Source organism: Pseudorca crassidens, chromosome 2, assembly GCF_039906515.1.
Source record: "Pseudorca crassidens isolate mPseCra1 chromosome 2, mPseCra1.hap1, whole genome shotgun sequence".
Taxonomy (NCBI): domain Eukaryota; kingdom Metazoa; phylum Chordata; class Mammalia; order Artiodactyla; family Delphinidae; genus Pseudorca; species Pseudorca crassidens.
The window spans coordinates 98980130-99005523 of record NC_090297.1 but is presented as its reverse complement, the minus strand read 5'-3'; positions in this window follow the sequence as shown (position 1 = coordinate 99005523).

Below are 25394 nucleotides of genomic sequence, written 5' to 3'. Positions count from 1 at the left end.
TATTTACTGGGCTTGGCACTGAGTAAGTTTTGTTATTAAGGAAGACCAAATCTTGTCTTTTTGTTTTTAAACATATTTATTTATTTATTTATTTTTGGCTGCGTTGGGTCTTTGTTGCTGCGTGCACGCTTTCTCTAGTTGTGGTGAGCAGGGGCTACTCTTCATTGCAGTGCACGGGCTTCTCATTGCGGTGTCTTCTCTTGTGGAGCACAGGCTGTAGGCGCGTGGGCTTCAGTAGTTGTGGCATGTGAGCTCAGTAGTTGTGGCTCGTGGGCTCTAGCACGCAGGCTCAGTAGTTGTGGCACATGGGCTTAGTTGCTCCGTGGCATGTGGAGTCTTCCTGGACCAGGGCTCGAACCCGTGTCCCCTGAATAGGCAGGCAGATTCTTAACCACTGCACCACCAGGGAAGTCCAGGAAGACCAAATCTTCTCTTAAAGAACAAAGATTTACCCTTGTTAAGGGTGTTCCAAAAATATATCACAGATTTCTCAGGTAAGTCCACAAGAGGAGTTCCGAATAGGCTTAAGAAAACATATACCATCTTCCAAATGTATTCCTCTAAAGGAGAGGACACTTTTCGGAAGGGTAAGTTTTGCTGTGTTTGTTAAGCCATCAAAGACAGTTTAACCTGGTAGTCAAATACATTAGCTTTGGCCTGGTTCAATGCCCAGTTCTACCACTTGCCAGCTGTTTGACTTTGGGCAAATATATCAACACTTAGCATGGTGCCTGGCATCTAGTGAGAGCTATTAAAATATAAGTAACTACTATTTATTAAGCATCACTTTATGTTAGGTACTGCATGAAGTGCTTAATATGCTGTCTCATTTGTTTCCAAACAATTCTATGTTGAGGACACTTTTGTTATCCCCAAATCACAAGTGAGAAAAATTGAAACAGAAAGATTACGAAATTTGCTTAATTTAATAATGGAAGAAAGGATATATACCAAGTCTCTCTGACTCCAGACCAGGATCCCAAACACAATTTTATCCTGCCAGTCCCTGAATATAGATTAAATGCTCACTAGGTCTTAATAACTTTAGGAGTATGAGTAGGAAGGATACTGACCACCAACCAGTCAGGGAGCTTCCAGGGACCCCAAAAGGTCCTCCACGGCATAGTTTTACTTTGATGACTCACCAGAGTGTAGTTCTGGTCCTCAGTCCTATAGGCTTAGAAATTCAATCAATTAACACATAGATTGTGGATTCATCTCCCAGAGCAGACTCAAGCTTCCAGAAGCTGGTATTCAAAATCAGAGCAGCAGTTTATTCATAATGAAAATTATGAATAGAAATAGAAATAGAATAGCCAAGGGCTAAAACATTCATGTCCTGTGACCGGCACCTGAGAATCAGATTTTAAGAGTAGGCTGCTTGCAGAGCATGGAATCAGAAACAAGGGTGTCTGTTTTATGTATGAATGTTTGATAGAACCAAACTCATCCAACTCCAAAGCAGCAATTTACTTGCCTGTAGAATTGAACAGGCCAGTGTAACCTCTCACCTAAAAACACTTGGATAAACACTGCCAGCATTTGCTCCTTTTTTAAATTTTATTTATTTATTTTTGGCTGCATTGTGTCCTTGCTGCACGTGGGCTTTCTCCAGTTGCAGCGAGAGGGGGCTACTCTTCATTGTAGTGCACGGGCTTCTCATTGCGGTGGCCTCTCCTCCCTGCAGAGCACGGGCTTCAGGCACGCAGGCTTCAGTAGTTGTGGCACAGGGGCTCAGTAGTTGTGGCTCGTGGGCTCTAGAGCCCAGGCTCAGCAGTTGTGGCGCACGGGCTTAGTTGCTCCGTGGCATGTGGGATCTTCCCGGACCAAGGCTCGAACCCGTGTCCCCTGCATTGGCAGGCAGATTCTTAACAACTGTGCCACCAGGGAAGCCCCAGCATTTGCTTCTTAGACCTTTTCTTCCTGTTTTGAGGAATGACCAATTCTTTCCTGAATTTAGGTTATTTTTTTTTAGGTTACAGCATAATTCTTCTTTTACTAAGATTTTGGTTGACTGATTGGATTGATTGATTGCTGCGCGGCTCCCTAACCAGGGATTGAAGCTAAGCCCTTGGTGGTGAAAGCGCCGGAGTCCTAACCACTGGACCACCAGGGAATCCCCAGATTTTGAACAACTATACTTTGATCCATTATGCATTGATTTGAAGGTTTAAATCGAAAAGGGCAACTTTAGTTCCAGGTTCTTAGGGGAAAGTCCTCTCACTGAGGCCCAAAAGTACTGACAGCGACAATAAGAGACAAGACCCCTCTGGCGGAAGCTGCCTTCTCCTTCCTGAAGGTTTTTCTGGTTGGATCTCTAGCTTCAGAAACAGACTGTTGCTATCCATTTCCGCCCATCTACTGAAAACTAAAAGGTACCAAAAACACTGTCCTGCAGCTACTGTAGAGATAGACTGCTTGGAGGAAGATTTACGTGGCTCTGCAGACTCCTTCGGCTGTGCCAGCTCTGGGGGAGTCGGGGGCACACGGTGTTAGGTGACTTCTTTCCTTGGCTCTTTGCTGTAGGTCCAGGCAGCTGCAGCAGCAGCAGCCATTCCTACTCTCATATAGAGCTTCCAGAATGCCGGGGAGTCTCCTGCTGGTAACAACACGGAATTTATGAATTTCTTGCAACTAGTGAAGAGAAGGCTGGAAGCCCTGCTGGCTAGAGCAGTCAAGACTTAAAGGAGGGAGCGACTTCCCTGGCGGTCCAGTGGTTAAGACTTTGCCTTCCAATGCAGGGGGTGCGGGTTCAATCCCTGTCGGGGAGCTAAGATCCCACATGCCTCCTGGCCAAAAAAGCGAAACATAAAACAGAAGCAATATTGTAACAAATTCAATAAAGACTTTAAAAATGGTCACATCAAAAAAAACCCACAAAATTGGGCTTCCCTGGTGGCGCAGTGGTTGAGAGTCCGCCTGCCGATGCAGGGGACACGGGTTCGTGCCCCGGTCCGGGAAGATCCCACATGCCGCGGAGCGGCTGGGCCCGTGAGCCATGGCCGCTGAGCCTGCGCATCCGGAGCCTGTGCTCCGCAACAGGAGAGGCCACAACAGTGAGAGGCCCACGTACCACAAAAACAAACAAACAAACAAAAAAAACCCACATAATCTTTAAAAAAACAAAAGAAAGACTTGAAGGAAGCTGCTCCCAGAACCTTTGGGCCCCGGGTAACTGCAGAGTTTAAAGTCAAGTAATGGATGCCTCACTGCCTACATGTGCTATGCAGCAGCTATGAACAGCAGGTGATGACAGGGAACGAATGGTGTGGACAAACTCCTCTCTCTTCTCCTTCTGCAGGTGAGGATTTTACACATCTTCAGGGTACAAGGAAAAGGAAGAGGGTCCTGCCAGAGCAATATTTTTCCAGCACTACTGGACTGCCACATTGGAAAGGTCAAGAACTGAAGCCCTTTTGAGGCCTACCATTCCCAGCTCCGTTCTGCCAGATGGAAAGAATTTCAGGTAGACCCAAAGCTCCTGGTGCATAAACACAGGACATTGGATAGACTCGATAATAGCCACAGCCTCTCCCTGGAGAGATCTCTAGATGGTGCTGGGAGAGGGGTAGGGTGAATCAGGGAAGTCAAGCCACTGGTACTGATTCTCTTCACTCAAGGCCAACCGGGGGACTAGACTGTCAGGTCCACCCCCTTGAAGTATCATGATTTACCATATCCCACCTTTCCCCAACAATCATACATTAAAATGACGCTCCTACCAGTGACTGGGGGTTAACTGAGTAGAAGACTTGGCCCCTTGATGACTCCAGATTCTTGCATGGAGTTTGTTTTCTGAACATTCCTCTCTGTACTCTCCCCTCCCTACCCACAGAGGTATATTCCAGATCTTTCTCCTGTATCTTTGGCTTGGCTCAAGCCCCTGATCCCTCCACTGTGGAGACTGAAAGCAGGGAGATGGCCAAAATAGGCAGTCAGGGAAGGGCACAGGCATTCCGTTTGTATCTGCTCAGTCTCTCAGCAATCCTTGTGTCAGGGAACCGCTCAAGTTTCCAGGCTGGGGCCAGAGAGAGAGGCTCCCCTTCTTCACTCCCAGTGTGAGACATGGAGCAAGGTCTCTCAGGGGCTGTCTCCTGAGTGCGGAAAGTCATAGGTACTGGTGTTGAATGTGGGTGTTCTCCAGAGGCTCCTTTCTGGATGTAATTCCTCAGAGCTGTTCCCTGGGTCTGTTTGAGGCAGGGTCGAATGACTATGCTCCCAACATGACTCCTTGCCCTTTCTCTCATTGTCATTGGCTCTCACGGGAGTTGTTCCTCATGGTTGCACAGGTAACACCTATTATTGTTGTTGTTGTTATTTTTAACACTCAAGAGAACCGACACGCAGGGTTGAAAGATTTCCACAAAGCCAGGCAGTAATGACAGGTGACCACTTTGGCAAGGCTTGCTCGACTGATTGATTTATCAAAAACATTTGTTGAGTATTGACATGTGCAATGTGGATGTGCAACTTGATGACGTGGAGGGAAACAAAGATGGGTGAGAAAGCAAGATTCTCTCCTCCAGGAGGTTGCATTATACTGGAGGCTTGGCTGCACATATAAATCACTGAAATATAAGGTGAGGACAGAAAGGCAGGTCACAGTTACCCTCTCCACACCTGGAAAAGTTGAAGGAGAGCATTTTCAACTGTCAGGCCATCAGGCAGATGCCTGTTCATCTCCTGGGGTAGTCTGATTCTGTTTTTGCCTAAGAAGCCAACACTAAGGTTAGTAAAGTCAATTGTAACATGTTAAGCACCATAAAGTAAGTACTTCGTAATGCCCTATGTGCATATAACAGGAGCTCAGTGTGTTATCACTTTTATTTATTTATTTATTTTGCGATACGATACGCAGGCCTCTCACTGTTTTGGCCTCTCTCGTTGCGGAGCAACAGGCTCCAGATGTGCAGGCTCAGTGGCCATGGCTCTCGGGCCCAGCCACTCCACGGCATGTGGGATCCTCCCAGACCGGGGCACGAACCCGTGTCCCCTGCATCGGCAGGCGGACTCTCAACCACTGCGCCACCAGGGAAGCCCTATCACTTTCTTTTAAATGGATCTCTTTTAAATTAATGTAATAGGTTGACTGCAATTCACTTCCTTTTTATGAAAGGGAAAGAGAATTAGAAAAATAGAAGGGAGAAGTAGAAGCTGCACTTCCCTTCCCTGTTCCTCAGGGCAACTAACAAGAGAACAAAAAGGGTTCAGTACCAGGAATAAAGTTGACTCATACTCTTAGGCTTTCTCTCCTTTTAGAACACATTGAAAACTTGGAATGGGGTAACATTCATTCTCATAGGGAAACAGATGAAGTCGCCAAGGAAGAGAGGGTAAGGAGGGAACAGGGAAAATGAGGTGAAGGAACAGGAGGCAGTGGTTGCTGCACTGCTTTTGACAATCTCTTCATCTCAGAAGAAAAGGCTGTCCCAGGGAAATTATATTCCAGGCAGAGTGATGAGGACGAATAGAAATCATATATATTCTGGCCCAACATGCTAGGGGAAGAAAATAAGTCTTGTGACAACATAAATAAATATATCTTTGTGGCCTTGTACCAGCTCAAGGTCCGCAGGTCTAGAAAACTGAAAAACAAAATCAACAAGAGTATAGGCCCTAATATACAGAATTGGTAGTAAAGAGAGGAGGTGGACATTTCCCAAGGCAGGAATCTCAATGAGTGCCATTGAGTAACCTTAGGTCAAGAGATGAGAACCAAACATCCGGGAGATGGCCCAACGTACATGGAAGACTTATATAGGACAAGGACATCATACCTCTTCCACAAGTGCACCTCAAAATAGTAACATGAAGGAAAACAGGGCATGGGGAGCTCTGACACTGGGATCTGGCTTTCTAGATAAAGGGGTAAAAATGATGTCTTATCCTCCAGTAAATTCATTTTTTTCTGTATCGTCTGTCAGTTGTCTTTACACTATTTAAGTATTGATGTTTGTTTTTATATCAACTATAAACTACTTGAGGGCAGTGATCATACATTTGTACCTTTGATGGTAACTAGCTCAGTGCCTGTTCTCATTAGATCACTAAGAGGCGTTGTTTGATTTAATTTTATAGGAGAATTGGACTTCAAGGGTCAACAGCTGCAAGGGCCAACAATCCATAGGTCTGGCCAAGAATTTCCATGAGGCAAGGCAACATTTGGCAATTACGAGGGCATTCCAGTGAAGCAAAGAGGAGTGTCAGATTTTGCAATAGTTCTGCAAATAAGATAGATTTTCTGGAGTGGCTGGTTTCTCGGAAAATTATGTGCTGAATGGCAAAAAGTAATCTAGGTTCTCACCTTTTTAGAGATCATATATAAACTGCACCAGATTCAAATAGGAAAGGGTGACATTAATAAGTTTTTTTAGATCTATATAGCATTATGCTAGGTACTGCACATGTAGAACATTTTATTTTATTTTATTTATTTATTTTTGATTGCGTTGGGTCTTTATTGCTGCACGTGGGCTTTCTCTAGTGCGAGAACGAGCGGGGGCTACTCTTTGTTGTGGTGCGTGGGCTTCTCATTGCGGTGGCTTTTCTTGTTGTGGAGCACGGGCTCTAGGCGCGCGGGCTTCAGTAGTTGTGGCTCACAGGCTCTAGAGCGCAGGCTCCGTAGTTGTGTTGCACAGGCTTAGCTGCTCCGCGGCAATGTGGGATCTTCCCCGACCAGGGCTCGAACCCGTGTCCCCTGCATTGGCAGGCGGATTCTCAACCACTGTGCCACCAGGGAAGCCCTGCAAAACATTTTAAAAAGTAAGATGCTATTACTACCCTCAAGCTTAAAATCTTAATGTAGAGTCAATGTAAATATAAACTAATCAGAGAGCAATATGAGTGTTACACTGAGTTATAAATTAAACATTACAGCACTGCTCTTGGAGGTGTCCTAAGATGGTGGCCTTGATGTGGGTCTTCAAGACCCCCCAATTTTTGTGGATCTTTGCCCCTTTGAGGCTTTAAAAGGTATCCTGTGGACATTTGAAATATAATAAAGTTTATTGCTTTAGACCCCACCCCACTCCACCTCACTCCCGCTTATTTGTATTTCAAGATAGCATTTCATGTACCTGGTGTAACAATGTGCTTAGCTCTTAACTTTGTAATGCTCTAGACTTTGAGCTTGAATCTATAACCCTAACTTGTAATTTCAGCTTCACTCAATTCAAGGGCTCAAATTCTTCCTGCTAGAAGACCATGAGGAGACTAGGTCACTAGTTCAATGATTCAGTCTCAAAGGTAATCGAGCTTTAAGGGGATTCCTGTCTTATACTTCTATTCCCCAGAACTAGATTTCTTGTTGGTAACTTCTCCTCCCATGAATAGAGTTACAGCCCCCCAAACTATATTCTTGTCACTGGGGGCTCTGTTTTCTATGGTTTTTTGGATGCCAACTTTATGCACATCTGAATCGGTTCACATTGTTTAATGCTCACTTAGATAAACACCCTGAATCTTGGATCCATTTTGGACTTTTACCATAAGTAAAAACTTTCTGCATGGTCCTCGGGGGCTAGTTTTGGCATCAGAGTCACAGAGAAGGCAGTACACTGGTAGCCCAAGGGTCTCTTATTTCAATTGTTTCTGGCTACAAGGCAAGAAGAGCAAGTAAGAGGCTGCAGTTCTGTGACAGGCTCACAGTCATCAACTGTTTGTGATCCAAACAGTAGCACAGATGATTTCTGCTTTAAGGCATGAGACAAGGAAAGACGTATTTTAGGAAAAAAACTTAATACAGAATTAAGTGGATTAGATAGCAAGATGATCAAGATACTACCTGCCTCAGCATTTACATCAGATCAAACGAGATAATGCAAGCAAAGTACCCAGCACAGTTCCTGGCCCTCAACAAACATTAGTTCTTTGTCCTCTGCATATAAATTTTACAGTTAAAGTGCTTTTGCATACATTAAATCCCCTCCTAAAACCTTCGGAATTAGGTATTTCCCCAAAGAATAGTGACTTGACCCCTGGAGCAGCTCATCTGAAAAACCACAGGGCTGAGAGTCAGACTCAGGTCTTCAGACACTAAAGCCAGTTCTCTTTCCTCTTAACCCCAGACCCTTCTTAATGCATTGCCCTAGATTTGTGAAGGCTTGGACTGGAGTGCTAACAATGGGATGGAGTTCAGAGAATGATGTGAGCTCCTGGGTAGCTGAGCTTTTTGGGGGCTTATTATTATATATCCTTATTTGTAAAAAAACACAATACTTTATCTCTTCCAAGATACATCTATTTTCACATTTTAACATCTCTGAAATTGAGACAATTGGTCTTTTTCAGTTTTTTCACTGCTCAGCAGTTTCAATGTAGTTGCTATCCTCTGCTCATCCACAAACTTGGTCGTTATTCCTGATGGTGTGACTGGATAACTGAAACCCATGGACGTTTTAGTCAAAAAACCATTTAAGCACCATTAACACAAGAAATACAAATCCTAGTTGTTGCCTGAAAACCTTCCCTTGACAACTTCCAGTAAGATCAAGAAAGCACCAGCATTGGGCTTCCCTGGTGGCGCAGTGGTTGAGAGTCTGCCTGCCAATGCAGGGGACACGGGTTCGAGCCCTGGTCTGGGAGGATCCCACATGCCGCGGAGCAACTGGGCCCGTGAGCCACAACTACTGAGCCTGCATGTCTGGAGCCTGTGCTCCGCAACAAGAGAGGCCACGTTAGTGAGAGGCCCACGCACCGCGATGAAGAGTGGCCCCCACTTGCCGCAACTAGAGAAAGCCCTCGCGCAGAAACGAAGACCCAACACAGCAAAAACAAATACATAAATAAATAAAATTAAAAAAAAAAAAAAGAAAGCACCAGCATCAAAACATGTAGAATGGATGTCAGAAGCTTGGAAGAAAGTCTCAGAAAAAAAATGGTGGAGCCCTGCTTAAGGGATGCTGCATCGCCAGTGCTCTTGATGGCACAGAGGGTGATACTGTATTGAAAATACAGACATCAGTGGCTCAGAGTTGAAAAGTGATTCAGCAGACTCTGGGGCTCCCCTCGTGGCGCAGTGGTTAAGAATCCGTCTGCCAGTGCAGGGCACACGGGTTCGAGCCCTGGTCTGGGAAGATCCCACATGCCGTGGAGCAACTAAGCCCATGTGCCACAACTGCTGAGCCTGTGCTCTAGAGCCCGTGAGCCACAACTACTGAGCCCACGTGCTGCAACTACTGAAGCCCGAGTACCTGGAGCCCGTGCTCTGCAACAAGAGAAGCCACCACAATGAGAAACCCACGCACCACAACGAAGAGTAGCCCCTGCTCGCCACAACTAGAGAAACCCTGTGCGTATCAATGAAGACCCAACGCAGCCAAAAATAAAATTAATAAGTAAATATATTTATATATTTTTAAAAAAAACTTAAAAAAAAAGCCTCCCTTTTGTCAAGGAAAGTGGTTGACAGGGCTGTAACAACAATAAATCACTGTTACAGCCTAGTACTGTGTACTAGCACATAAAAGGTGTTAAATAAATAATAGAAGTTGTATCACTCAAGGTAGTTAATTGAGCAGTCAAACCCTGAATTCTTAATGACTTAACCAACAAAATTCAGCAGTCAAACCCTGAATTCTTAATGACTTAACCAACAAAAATATGTATCTCACACGTCCTAAGTTGGCAGGCAGTGAAGGTTTGCAGGCAGTGAAGGTTGTGTTGTTCTACTCCACACCTTCACTCAAGTAACCAAGATGACTCAGGATCTACCATCTTGCAGCTGTACACTTGGAACATGTAAATTCCGAGGTCACCCTGAGGGGGAAAAAGGGTTAGGGGAGGCACATCAGCTTATAACTTCCTCAGCCTGAAAGTGATACAAGATTTCCTTCAGGCCCTTAGCCAGAAGTAATCACTTGACCCCAACCTAACTGAAGGAAGGCTGGGAAAAGCAGAGGTGCAAAGGAATGTTTGGTGACTACTGTTTATACTACAATAGTCCTATCATTATTTCCTTGAGGACAAGAATGTTCTACCGATATTCCCAAATATCTAGAATAGTGTCTGGCTTAGAGTGTTCACTAATAACTATTGAATTAATAAATCAGTGAGTTAATAAATGGCATATTAAGCTGGTTTTCCTTGTTTCAACTACGAATCTACCCTGAAAAGTTTCTAGATAGAATTAGATACTCAAGTTCAGGTTAATATTTCAGAAACACCTAGAGTCAACGAGAAGGCATTTGGGTAAGAATGTATTTGAAGTTGGCAAACTCTTTCTCAAAGTAATTAGATCACATGAAATCTTTTCTACGGGAGCTTAATGATTCTTTAAATTTACGAAAATATTAGGAAACACAGTACTCAACTCTAAAGCCAGTTTGGATTCTAAGTTTTACTTAAAAATGAACACGACTGCAATCTTCCTAAAAATGATTGCTTAGGGAGTTGGAAATAATTTGCCATGATGATAAGAATTCAGATTGTGATACAAAAAGGCAAACAGTAGTCAGGTATGGGGAATTTAGCAATAAGTAGCAGTCGTTTTGGCTCTAATTCAACACCTGTTATTAATATCACCTGCATGATCAGGAATGCACAGAGTTCAACACCAATTTTCACAAAGGAATCTCAAAGTAATTATAAGATGTAATTCATCATTCATTCAACAAATGTTTATTAAAGCACCAAATGTGTGCAAAGCACAATGCTTCGTGGATATTCAGGTGCAAAAGACAGATGTGATTCCTACCCTAATGGAACTTAAAATCTAATAGGGAAGATAGACACTGAACAACTATTATCATAAGCATGACACAGGTTGCAAAAAGGGAAGTACCAGATGCTATGGAGTGATGAACTGGGGGAATTCTTGGTTTTGAGAAGTAAGAAAGTAGGATTAGGAAAACTCTCCTCAAGAAATTAAGATTTCAACTTAAACCCAAAGGATAAAGAGGATTTGGCATTGGACAAGTGAGGGAAGGAGAATTCCAGATGGAGGGAATACCCTGTCTACACAACCCCACTATGAAGTCACTCAGGTTACATGTTTTATCGTATAGCTGGAGAAGTGGTAGAAGAACAAAGTGATTTAAACAATGTTCAGAGAACATTGTTTAACAACTTAATTAGGACCATAGGCCATATTCCTTACCTTTCAGTGCAGAGCACACAATTGTCTCTTTCCTGACTCAAAACAGTAGCTGAGCCAGTCACTCTTTTTTTTTTTAAATTAATTAATTAATTAATTATTTTTTGGGCTGCATTGGGTCTTTGTTGCTGCACATGGGCTTTTCTCTAGTTGCGGCAAGCGGGGGCTATTCTTCGTTGCAGTGCTCAGGCTTCTCATTGTGATGGCTTCTCTTGTTGCGGAGCATGGGCTCTAGGCGCACGGGCTTCAGTAGTTGTGGCTTGCAGGCTCTAGAACACAGGCTCAGTAGTTGTGGTGCACGGGCTTAGTTGCTCTGCGGCATGTGGGATCTTCCCTGATGAGGGCTCGAACCCGTGTGCCCTGCATTGGCAGGCGGATTCTTAACCACTGCGCCACCAGGGAAGCCCGAGCCAGTCATTCTTATAACCCACCAGGCACATCAACCAGCCATGAACTAGACTGATTTAATAGATATAAATTTATAGCCTGTTTCACAGTGTGCAGGATGAGAACTAAAGAGCCCTAAATGGCTTTCATGCAGGAAGAGGGTAGAGTGTAGTGGCCGAGAGGGAAGCTTCATAGGTGAGAGCCAAGTGCTAAAAGCAGCTGCTCGTGACATTTCCGTCAGCAGTCCTCCCTCCTTCATTGTGTATGAGGTACACATCAGATGTTCTGGTTTATGATTTCAGCTTCAGAGGACATACCCTTTGAGATCTAAGCTCATGTGTCTCTCCCTGGCATGGTTCCTGTTCATTAACTGAACACTAAGCCCATCTGAGACTGATAACTAAATGCTGAGAATACTGGAACCCCTTTCTCCTACCTTCAAGGAGGTCTGGGATCTTGTGGCGTGGTTAAGTCTTAGGCCCAGGTGCCTAGTTGCTGTACTTGCTAGAAGGGGACAAAGCACAAGCTACCAAAAAGATTCTGTCCAGATGCCAGAACCATGTCAGACACAAGGTCACATACAACTGCTGTCTTCTGTTTGTATCAACCAAAGGACAGTGTATTCTGTTTCCTTTGGAAGACACAGTAGAGACTAACTCATGGAGGTCCCAGGTAGGCCCCACTATATCTGTTAGGTAGACCATACCTATGGAGGGCAAGTCTTTGCCTTTTCATATTGTGTACACCTCTCCAGGTAAATAAAGTAGAAAAAAATCTATTATTTACAGGGGAGATGACAGAGGAAAGCCCTTACAGGCTTTTGCATCTTTGATTCAAGAGCACAGATTTGACTGAGATGTCAGCAAATGAAATGATGTTTGCATACCACCTAAGAATCTCCAAAAATTTAAAAGTTCCTGATATTCTGATAATTTAAAAATATATTAATTTAGAGATTTCCATTAAGTATTGGTGTTGAAAACTGTTACTTGCTTCCAAAAATGCTGGGTCAGATAATCACTCGGATTACTTCCCCAAATTATCTCATGCGACTATGAAAACCATTGTAAAGTAAACGCCAAAGGGTTTTCTTTATAAAGAACAAAAATTACATAATGATGACAATAATCTGTTCTGATCTAAATGACAGCAGTCTCTGAGCACCAAGGCTGCTTGCTTTATCGTTAGGAAGCCACATTTAAATGAGTTTTGTGTCAGAAATCTTTTCATAACTGGATATTAGACCCAATTTGAGGTGACTTGAAAGATGGATTTGCTTTGAAAGGAGGGTGTTAAAGTGAGTAGTGAGGTGATATCAGGGCTTCTTAGTCCACGATATTACCTCTTATAATCAGTCTGTGGCCTTGAGGAAGGTAGCTGGGTGAAAAGGGAGGATGTGAGAGATATTTAAATCAGCATCATGAAGTTGTATTTATAGGTGCTGTTTCAAATGGGCTACTCTGAAGATAACTACAGTGTATGGGTATTTTTTTGGGTGGGAGAGGCAAGTGCCAATTCAAAAACAGGAAGAAAAGCTATGTTACTATGTTATTTAAGATACAGTAAAATCCTAAAATTTTTCCATTTCTTTTCTCAGACTTAAAAGAACACAGTTGCCAACTATTACATTATACAATAAGTAGAAAGGAAGAAAGATGAGATAAAGATTCTAGGAATTAGAAAATCCAATTATTGTTTGGATTCTAAACACTATCTCTGTGCCCTTGGGTAAGTTTAGACTATATTTTTTCATCTATAAAATAAAGGGAGTTGGATTAATTATTTCTAACTCATCCCCCAGTTTGAATAGTCTATGGTTTCATCTGACAGGCAGACTCTCCCCCTTTGTCATCCTTGTTGTGGTATATGGAATGCTCAGTCTTTTCCAGTTTAAAAAAAAAAAAAAATCACTTACCACAGGTGCTTAAAACAAAATAGCTCTCTTATATAAAGTGTATTCCTTTTTTTTTCAGGTAGTCATGGCACAACTTAAAAATTATAAAAAAAATCCAAATAAAGCTATAAAGAAAATAAATACCACCCTATAATCCCACCACTGAGTAACATTCTTAACATTTTGAGCTATAATCTTCTAATGTTACTTTTGTGCTCATACTTTACTTAAAAAATAAAATCCTGATGGATTTGTACTTAGTGTTTTGAAACCTTCATTCTTTAATAATACCTCATAAATATTCCCCATATTTTTCTAAAGCATGATTGTTTTTCACGGCTACATTTGTAATCCAACATTTAGAAAAACCAGTTTTTTAGAAAAATATTTCTTCATTTTGGCTGTGCCAGGTCTTAGTTGTGGCACGCGGGCTCCTAGCTGTGGCGTGCGAGATCTAGTTCCTTGACCAGGCATCGAACCCAGGGCTCCTGCATTGGGAGCATGGAGTCTTAACCACTGGACCACCAGAGAAGTCCCGAGAAAAACCACAGTTTAACTCACCTATTATCGTTAAACATCTAGGTTATGTATAGTCTTTATTATAAATAACACTGCACTGAAAAAACCTGTACAAGAATATATGATTATTTCCTAAGGATAAATTCTCATAACTAGAATTACTCCTACTAGCCATGTATGAGAGTGCTGGTTTCCAGATACTCTTGAGAGTTATAAAACTGGTTTTATAATTTAAATACATCTTTGCCAATATGTCTTGTGAAAAACTCTTACATAATTAATTTACTTTTTAATACAGCAGGTTTTTATTAGTTATCTGTTTCATACATATTAGTGTATATATGTCAATCCCAATCTCCCAGTTCATCTCACCCCCACCCCCGCTTTCCCCCCTTGGTCTGGACTTGATAATTCAGAGAAATCCCTGTCGATATCCATATCTGATTATTATTGAATACTATTCTGTATTTTGCTTTGGTCATTTGCATTTCTTTCTTTGGTTAAATGTCTATTCCCATTCTTTTGCCCATTTCCCCACTTGCTCACCACTTTTCTTTTTGAGATATCCTCAAATGCTTCACTTTTTTCAATGGGGTAGAGTTTAGAAGGTGCCCTGCAGATTCAGGGAGATTCAGGTTTTTAAATTTTATTCATTTTTTATTAAAGTATAGTTGATTTACAATGTTGTGTTAGTTTCAGGTATACAGCAAAGTGATTCAGTTATATACACAAGTAAGTCCCCTACATATGAATGAGTTCCGTTCTGAGAGCACACGTATAAGTCCAATTTGTTCATAAGTCCAACAAAGTTAACCTAGGTACCCAACTAACACAATCAGCTATATAGTACTGTACTGCAATAGGTTTACATTACTTTTAGCACAAATAATACATAAAAAACAAACAAAAAATAAAGAAAACGTTTTTAATCTTACAGTACAGTATCTTGAAAAGTACAGTAGTACCAGCTACATCACTGCTGCTTTGAAGCTTGCTTCCAAACATCCTGGGCTTGAAATAAAGATACTGTACTCCTGTACTCTATATGGTACTGTACAGTAAAGTACACAAAAGCACAACTACTTGTAGAGGATGAACATGTGACAATGTACGCCAGACACATGAACCAACTTATGTGATTGGACATGGGAACGTATGTTTGCATCTTTGAAAGTTCACAACTTGAAGGTTCGTACGTATGGGACTTACTGTATGTACAGTTTTTCAGATTCTTTCCCATTATAGGTTATTACAAGATGCTGAATACAGTTTACTAAGCTATACAGCATCTTTCATTGCGGTGCACAGGCTCTTTGTTGCGGTGCGCAAGCTTCTCTCTAGTTGTGGTGCACAGGCTTAGTTGCCCTGTGACATGTGGGATCTTAGTTCCCCGACCAGGGATCGAATCCATGTCCCCTGCATTGGAAGGCAGATTCTTAACTACTGGACCACAAGGGAAGTCCCAATAATGAAATATTTTTAATTTTATTTATGTTTTTGTTTTTGGCTTGTTGGGTCTTCGTTGCTGCTCATGGGCTTTCTCTAGTTGTGGCGAGCGGGGACTACTCTTTGTTGTGGTGCGCAGGCTCTCCTTGTGGTGGCTTCTCTTCTTGCGGAGCATGGACTCTGGGCGCATGGGCTTCAGTAGCTGTGGCTCGCAGACTCAGTAGTTGTGGCGCACGGGTTTACTGGCTCCACGGCATGTGGGATCTTCCTGGACCAGGGATCAAACCTGTGTCCCCTGGATTGGCAGGCAGATTCTTATCCACTGTGCCACCAGGGAAGTCCCTGAAATACTTTTAGAAAGATATTAAGACTTCATTAATTTTTTGCATTGAACATTAATAAATCTTAAACATCAGTAAGCCAATACTGGATAAACTGGAGGAAAACACATGGCAGGTATTCAAGTTTTAAATGTACAACTTCCTAGACTGTATCAAAATTATGATGGCAGAAAAATTTACATTCAGATATTTGACAATTTGACTCATCAGATTATGTGGGTGGATTGGCTAGGTAAATAAAAAGGCAAAAACCTTGGAAGTGGCTACCTTCGTTAGAACGTTCTAAAAAACAAAACAAAACAAAACAAAAAGCTTTCAGTGATCCTGACAGATGCGGTGCTCTTTAGACCCCTTAGGAAAAACACTAAGCTAGAAACAATGGAAACCCACAGAACCCCCTTGCTGGACTCTGACTTACTGGCTGAGCAGGTTATTGTTGATAGCTGATCATTCAAAAGAACAACTTGTAACATCATGTACAGAATCACAAAGCACATCTTCACATAGCTTATTGCCCCTTTACCTTTTTCTGAGCCTATACAGATTCTTTTCTGAGCATGTATTTATTATTATTCTCTTTCCTCTTTTTTTATTTTTGTTTTTTGTGTTTTTTGGTTGTTTCATGTGTATAACTATATTTACAATTTATTTTTTAGAAAAGGTAGAAGTTTGTGATAAGTTTTTGATTCTGTAACAAACACTGTCCTATCAAGGAAATCATTTCACGGTCTTTTCTGGAGCATCTTTTTACTAAAACTTTAATATTGAAATGTGCTGGTCATGATATTGAAATTAATCTAATGTACCCAAAGAGCAATAAATCTTATCCATTAGAAACTGTTAAGTGAAAAAAGGAGAGGTACAGAATAGTATATACAGTATGCTACCATTATATATATATAAAAAAATCTATGTATATACTTATATATACATAGAATATCTCTAGAAGCGTATAAAAGTAACATATTAATAAAAATACTACTGGTAATATTAGTTGACTGTGGGGAGGTGAGGTGAATGGCTGAGGAACTGAGATGTAAGATTTCTTTTTCACTGTATATTCCTTTGTATTATTAAAATTTTGTCCCATGTACAGGAATTAACAAATTTTTACAAATAATTTAATTATAAAAATCTTATTACACATAGTAAGTATTCAATAAACATGGAATGAATGAGTGAATGGATGAATTAAGTACAATGAATGAATGTCTTAAACATGCACTTGGATTACTAAAGCCTTGTGGAATCCGTAAGTATAGCAGTGGTATTGCTAAAATGGATGTGCCAAAACGGTAGCAAACTTTCTGTAAACACCTTCAGAAATGGCAGAAGTGTGGTGCAGCCAGGAAAAGTGCTTTAGTTAATAGAACAACATTTTTATAATTGGTTCTAGGCTAGTGCTTTAAAAATTCCTAAGTTGGGACTTCCCTGGTGGTGCAGTGGTTAAGAATCCGCCTGCCAATGCAAAGGGACATGGGTTCGAGTCCTGGTCCAGGAAGATCCCACAAGCCAAGGAGCAACTAAGCCCGTGTACTACAACTACTGAGCCTGCACTCTAGAGCCCACGAGCCACAACTGGTGAGTCCACGTGCCACAGCTACCGAAGTCCACACGTGCTAGAGCCCGTGCTCCACAACAAGAGAAGACACTGCAATGAGGGGCCCGTGCACCACAACGAAGAGTAGCTCCCGCCAGAGAAAGTCCGTGAGCAGCAACAAAGACCCAACACAGCCATAAATAAATAAATAAATCCTAAGTAAACAAAACCAGATTATCTTCCATCCCCTAAATCTACGGAAGAATTACTAATTGGCAAAAACACCTCTTGTTTTTGTCAGATGTCAGGTCCCGGGACTTCCCTGGTGGTCTGGTGGGTAAGACTCAGCACTCCCAATGCAAAGGGCCTGGGTTCAATCCCTGGTCAGGGAACTAGATCCTGCATGCATGCCACAACTAAGAGTTCACATGCTGCAACTAAAGATCCCGCATGCTGCAATGAAGTTCCCGTGTGCCACAACTAAGACTTGACACAGCCAAAATAAATAAATTTTTTTTTTCTAAAAAAGGTCCAAGCTTGTCTAGTGGCAGTTTTATCAAACTTCTTCTCACTGCTAAACAGTGAAATTTCATAACTGCATGAAACTAAATGCCTTAAGAAGAGAAACAAAGTCTGAATTGGAAGAAAAAACTAGTCATTTTGTTAGATTCTAAATTGAACCAATCCATTACACTTTATTACATTACAAGGGATAAGGAACTTTCACATATATATATATGGCATATATTTGCTGACCTGGCCAATATTTTTCTGAAAAATTATGAAAGGTAGAGCAAGCAAACTTCAAATCAACATTTTTACTGCATCTTTTACTTCAGTGAAGCTAATCAAGGATTTATACCAAGAGCAAAGTTACTTGAGGCTTTGTTTGCTGCTTCCTATGCTAAGATAAGCAAACCAAGTACCAGCTGTGTCCTCAGGTCAAGTCTCGAGGGCAAGCATGGACCTAAAAAGTGATAGTTTATTGGAGTCAAAATAATAAAGAGACCGACACTGGAATTCTAGTTATTCTTGTTGGGGAGGTGAAGGCTGAATTGTGGAATTTACTGCAGCACAGATTTTTAAAGCGTTTTGCCAGAAAAATAAAAGACAATCAGATAAAAGTGGCTTTACATTAAGCAACTCTACATAAAATGCTTACAACAGTGCCTGGCACAGAGGCCGTGCTATATAAATGTTAGTTGTTATTTACCATCATTATTATGCTGACACCACTTTGAAATAATCAACCAAGTTGTACTAGCATATACGTAAGTTTATATAAAGCAATCTGTATGATACCAGAAGAAACAGTCCCTGTTTGTAAGAAGTTTATAGCGATACATTGGGAAGGAGAAAAGACAGAAAGTTAAATTGTTAAAGAAAAAAATATTTAAGTTTCTTTGAGGTAATCTCCTTTGCTAGTTCAGCTGGAGTCCTGCATCAAAGGTTGAGAGAAGTTCATAGCCTATTCTTTTTTTTTTTAACGTTTTTATCGGAGTATAATTGCTTTACAATGGTGTGTTAGTTTCTGCTTTATAACAAAGGGAATCAGTTATACATATACATATATCCCCATATCTCTTCCCTCTTGCGTCTCTCTCCCTCCCACCCTCCCTATCCCACCCTTCTAGCTGGTCACAAAGCACCGAGCTGATCTCCCTGTGCTATGCGACTGCTTCCCACTAGCTATCTATTTTACATTTGGCAGTGTATATATGTCCATATATACACTACCACTCTTTCACTTTGTCCCAGCTTACCCTTCCCCCTCCCCGTGTCCTCAAGTCCATTCTCTAGTAGGTCTGCGTCTTTATTCCCGTCTTGCCCCTAGTTCTTCAGAACCATTTTTTTCTTTATTTAGATTCCATATATATGTGTTAGCATACGGTATTTGTTTTTCTCTTTCTGACTTACTTCACTCTGTACGACAGACTCTAGGTCCATCCACCTCACTACAAATAACTCAGTTTTGTTTCTTTTTATGGCTGAGTAATATTCCATTGTAAATATGTGCCACATCTTCTTTATCCATTCATCTGTCGATGGACACTTAGGTTGCTTCCATGTCTTGCATAGCCTATTCTTTTTAAAACAGAGATCACTGATATAAACGGAAATTACACACTAATAACTTATTGCTTTTCAACAATTTTCATGTCATAAAACTTTTTTTTTTTAACTAGCATCTATCTGGTCTTTTTTTAAATATAAATTTGTTTATTTATTAATTTTTAAACTTTTGGCTGCGTTAGTGTTTATATGGTTAGGTCTTCGTTGCTCCACACAGCCTTTCTCTAGTTGTGGCTAGTGGGGGCTACTCTTCATTGCGGTGCATGGGCTTCTCATTGTGGTGGCTTCTCTTGTTGTGGAGTATGGGCTCTAGGCACACGGGCTTCAGTAGTTATGGTGCGTGGGCTCAGTAGTTGTGGCTTGCAGGCTCTAGAGCACAGGCTCAGTAGTTGTGGCACATGGGCTTAGTTGCTCCGCGGCATGTGGGATCTTCCTGAACCAGGGCTCGAACCCATGTCCCCTGCATGGGCAGGCAGATTCTTAACCACTGTGCCACCAGGGAAGTCCCCGTGTCATAAAACTTAACTGAATGAAATTCTATATGTATTTTGAATATAAGAATAAAAATTCCCAGGGAAGTCAGGTCCTTGAGTGGGGGCCTACAGAGTAATTTTTTTTTTTCCTGGTAAGGATAGAATGCCAAGAGGAAGAGGCCAGGGGCTTCCCTGGTGGCGCAGTGGTTGAGAGTCCGCCTGCCGATGCAGGGGACACGGGTTCGTGCCCTGGTCCGGGAAGATCCCACATGCCGCGGAGCGGCTGGGCCCGTGAGCCACGGCCGCTGAGCCTGCGCGTTCGGAGCCTGTTCTCCGCAATGGAGGAGGCCACAACAGTGAGAGGCCCGCGTACCGCAAAAAATACAAACAAAAAAAAAAAAAAAAGAGGAAGCGGCCAGGAGGAAGGCTGCTAGAGACCTGGATACGTGGGAATGTCTTTAGGCTTCATCTATGTTTGCCTCCATTTCTGAACACCTTTTACCTTTTGATACCTTCCAGTCTAAAAGACAAAGGGAGGAGGGATAAAAGGAACTGTACTATAGCTGTAATGGATAATCAAGAGGTGGAAAATGTTCTTCAGTGAGCTAAAATTATCTTGCAATCTCTTTGAAAAGAAGTAAGCAAAAATCTTTTTGAAGAGGAAGTACCAATTTCTAGTAGAGACTGTCCTAGAAAGGTTAACTTTCCAAGTTGACAGAAAGTCATACCAAATGCTAACAGCGAATTTAAATGTCCCTGCAATACATAGATAGAAAATTCTTGGGGCGTTAGGCCTTTTTAATCTACCTTAAAAACATTACCTTTCCTTCTCTCTCCCCAGCTTTCTCCTCTCATGTGAAAATAAAGGAGAAACTTAATTTGCTTTGCTGACCTGAGGAAAAGTTTTCTATATGAAAAATGTATAAATTAGATCATAAAATGTTTATATGGCTATCTAATACTCTTAAGATATTTTCTGAATTCTATGACTTCTGCATTCTTGTTAGCTGACAACACATTAGAAGTTTGGAATGCCTGAATTTTAAAGTACAAAGACGGCATCCATTTTTGCTTGAAGTCCTTAAAACTTCAGGAGATCCACTAACAGCCTAGAAGAGCCCTTCCCTTGGATTGGCAAGGCTCATGAATATGTAATGTTTTAGAGAGAGCGAGATATGGAATTTAATTATCGAGCCAAAGCTTTTTCCAAAATAATCATGTGCCCACAGGAATGAAATAGGAAATGAAACACACTACATTTAATTTGGATTAGGAGGTGGCCTTCCTAAGCAATTTATTAAAGTGTAAACAGTAATTATGTAGAAAGAACCTGGTGAGTAAATATGATAATTATGAAACTTATTAATTCACATTAATTAGTGGGGCAGCTAAACTGGATTACAAAGAGGTTTGAATTATATAATAGAATTACTAAAACTACTCCCTCGTTAGTCTGTCTGCTTCTCTTTCATCTCCATGTATTCTGTATACAGCTCACCTGGTACACGGAGGAAGTGCGTTCTCTGAAGAAACAGCATGTAAAGCTAAGGCTCAGGGTTGGGACTATAAAACAGCCATCTATTTCCTGCCTCTTACCCTCCTCATCCCCATCCCTCCCTATGACCTCAGAGTTTTAGATAAATGAAAATCGTCCAGCATTTAAGAGCACAAGCTATGAGACCTAGGTTTAAACCTCAGCCTTTTAGTAATTATAAGCTAAAAAATACCCACTTTATGACTAAGCATAAGAATAGCTTAATAACATACCTATAAGTTTGGGGGAATGGGATGGGATTTTCCTAGATTCTTGGTGGAAGGTCTTTGTTAAGAAGCATGGTTGCAGCAACAAGGAACTCCTCCGCTAAGTCCTGGTGTCCATACCTCACTCATCCCATTGGATTCTGTAAGTGGGCTTGGTAATCAACATAGCCTGCATTATATATTCCCATGTTACGGTTGAAGCATATTTGGGCTGTGTTTCATGCATGATGTGGTCTCACCTGGGTTGGTAAATGCAATGACTAGCAAACCAGAGGGGATACATATGAAGTTGGAAGGCTCCAAGATTAATTTATCTTTTCATTGGAAACAGGAGCAAAAACCCCATTATTTCATTATTATTGTTTTGGCCTGAAGCAACATGAAAGGCATACCTAATCTTCTACGTGGATGGTTGCCCTGATGTTTGTTGCCTGTTTGCAGTTTATGGCTTTGTGCTTCGTGTTGTTGCTGGCATGTAACTTCTCCAGATTCTGGTTCCTGGTGATGTGGCTATGGCAAGCATACATGAGACAAATCAATGAGGGAGTGGTGAAAAATAAAAAAACCACAGCTGCAGTAGAACGGTATATTCTGAGCTTGGTAAGAGTTACTATGCTTCTGGTTTGGGGGCACTGAAGAGACCAGGTATCCCGGAGGTAGGTATCATAGAATAAAGGATATTCTGCTACAAGATATTTCAGTTTCTTTTTTGCTACTAGATTAGAAATGATAAACAGTAAGAGGCATTATGTAGATCTAGAAGACTTAAAGAGGGCTCTCCCAAAGCAGGGTAAAATTAAAGCCCTCAGTCTGAGACCATGAGTTTGAGACACTAGGGAGAAAATAACTTGTCTTTAGCAGTTGGTTTGGAGTCTGGGGCTGGAGGCTGTCCATTGCAAATGATGAAGCAGGCCATTTCAGTTACTGTGGCCATGGTGACCAAAATGGAACCATGGGCCTGGAATGGGAGAAAACTGTGGGTGAAACTGTAAGACAATCCACAGGGTCTCAAACTTGAATCCTGATCTGCCAAAGGTCGTAATGGAAGGAGAATCTCCTCATAGGGAGGGGACTGCCAAATCTTGTAACTAAGACCTTTGTTTGAGACTAAGCTTTTCCTTGAAGATCTTTCATAAATCACCACTGACACCATGGGGAGGACTTGGGGGCCAGGAAGGAGCACTTCCCTTTTTGCCTGCTTCTTAAATTCTTCAGCAGAGACCAATGTGGAACAGACTAGCCTGCTGCAATATTTGTTCGCCCTACTCCCCGTCTGCCTACCCGTTCCTCACTTTCTAACCCCCACGCAATTTCCTGTCGTTGTTTTCCCCTTTATATTGATTAAATATAAAGTGTTAGTAATTTAAAGAATTCTATTTTCTTTTGAATTAGCGAATAATGTATTATGCAGAAATGTCGAGCAAACTTGTACTGTTAGTGCTACACGGGAAAGTGCTTCATTTGAAACACGTGAACTTGGATGCCTAGATGGATAGATTAAACTTGACTGAAGTTCAAGGATAAGTAGGGTGATGCATCAATAAACAGACTAACAAAACATGAATATTTACCTTCATTTTTGGGTCTCCAGGAAAACCTCTTTGCCTGGGTCCTACTAGGCAGCTCTGTGGCAGAGGCCATTTCCCCAGACTCAGTGAGGAGAGCCCTCAACGTTTCTTACCTCCTCTAAGTCCAAACCCTAAGAAAGTAAATCCAGAAATGCCATCTTGCCTGTTCCATGCTGCAAGTATTCCTGTGTGAGAATTCTCTTCTTCTTTGAATGATCAATGATGAGAACATTTACCTTATTTAGGGAAATCTTTACACCCTGCCCAGAGGGGTATGGCCTTATTCTATGACCACAAAAAATAAGGCTGTCAGGGTAAAAAACAATAGGCATGACATCTGAACTCATGATTTGTGCAAAAGGAAAGCGGGTGGAGAGAGGCTTCACTCTATTAATACACAGCTCAGAAGTTAGGCTGACAGCCCTGGACCTCACCTGGGCACAGGTGTCACAGGTGCTGTATGGTGCAGGGCACTGTGGCAGATTCGGGGTTCTCAGAGGTCACCACAGATTGATTTCTGTGCTTTATCAACGACTCATCTTGTACACCAGTGCAGCAGTATCAAGGTCCAGTTAGAACACCCAGGCCTGACTCCCCAAGCAAGTGGATACATAAAGTTAGTCATTATGATCTAAAAGGCTTCCTTCGCTGCATGCACCCCTCTTCCGAGTCACACCAGGTTTGAGGTACAGCTGTTCAAGGAGTTCCAACTGCCTGCTGCTGCTGTTGGGTAAGGGCCATAAGGTCCAAGCTCTCACGCTGAAAGATCTCACAGCGTGCAATGTGGGAGCCAGGACACCCAGAACTTCCTGGAATATAGGTGATCTTAAAATTTAGCTGTTGAAAAGATATCCCAACATCTCCACCCCAACTTACCTGCCCAGAGGTTCACAACTACCCTGATTCAGATAAGCAGGGGGTAGTTCCTTTTGAACTCTCTAGTTTCAAAGGCAGCTTCCATGGCCAACAGTTTTGTTTTATTTATTTATTTTTGGCTGCATCGGGTCTTCGTTGCCGCGCGCGGGCTTTCTCTAGCTGCGGCGAGCGGGGGCTACTCTTTGTTGTGATGCGTGGGCTTCTCATTGTGGTGGCTTCTCTTGTTGCGGAGCACGGGCTCTAGGCACGCGGGCTCAGTAGTTGTGGCTTGCGGGCTCTAGAGCACAGGCTCAGTAGCTGTGGCACATGGGCTTAGTTGCTCCGTGGCATGTGGGATCTTCCCGAACCAGGGCTCAAACCCGTGTCCCCTGCATTGGCAGGTGGATTCTTAAACACTGCATCACCGGGAAAGCCCTGGCCAACAGTTTTTATAATGACTGTTTAGCTTTACCAGGGGTAGAAGCAACCTAGAACATGGTCTTCCTAAGATGGCCTTCAAAGTCTATTGATTAGTCTCCTATGGTATTATCAGTTACAAATGACAATTTCTACTCATATTTATACTGAAAACTAAATAATGACTACTTCCTGTTAATTCCAGACAATGCTGATTATGTGACTTTGGGGCAGTTACTTAACATCTCTGTGTGTTACCTCTGTAACTGTATCTGTCTGTAAAATAGGGATTATATTAGTACCTAGTCCAGAGACTTTCCTGGTGGTCCAGTGGCTAAGACTCTGCACTCCCAATGCAGGCGGCCCGGGTTTGATCCCTGGTCAGGGAACCAGATCCCCCATGCCGCAACTAAAGATCCCACATGCCGCAACTAAAATATCCCACGTGCCACAACTAAGACCTGGCACAGTCAAATAAATATTTTTTTAAATAATTTTAAAAAATAGCACCTAGTCCATAGCATTTTTATGAGGAGTCAATGAGTTAATATGTGTAAAAAGCTTAGATCGATGCCTGGCATATACTAAATATTCCCTAAATCTTAGCCATCATCAATTTATCATTATTGTTATTCCCCCACCCTCAGCCCACCTGCCTAGAATACTAAAGACAGCAAGGGAGGGAGGGAGGGAGGGAAGAAGGAAGGAAGAAAGGAAGAGACAAGAGAGATGAAAAAAAGAAGTAAGGGGCAAGCTCAGGGTTAGCCGGGGTCAAGGAAGTAGACAGGCTAGCAAATATGTAGGACCATGCCTAAAAGGAATGCTTGCTAGCAAAGGTCCTGAACAGTGATGTAGGTTACAAACAGCATAGGCCAAAACTAGCCTGTGCTGGCAGAGACAAGAAGCAGGAGACAAAAGCCATATCAGACCACTGAATGGAATAAGGGTATGGGAACTGGACTGCCATAAGGAGAGCCTTATGCAGTTTCGCTGAAAACAAACTGAATTAGAGGATAAATAGGTCAAAA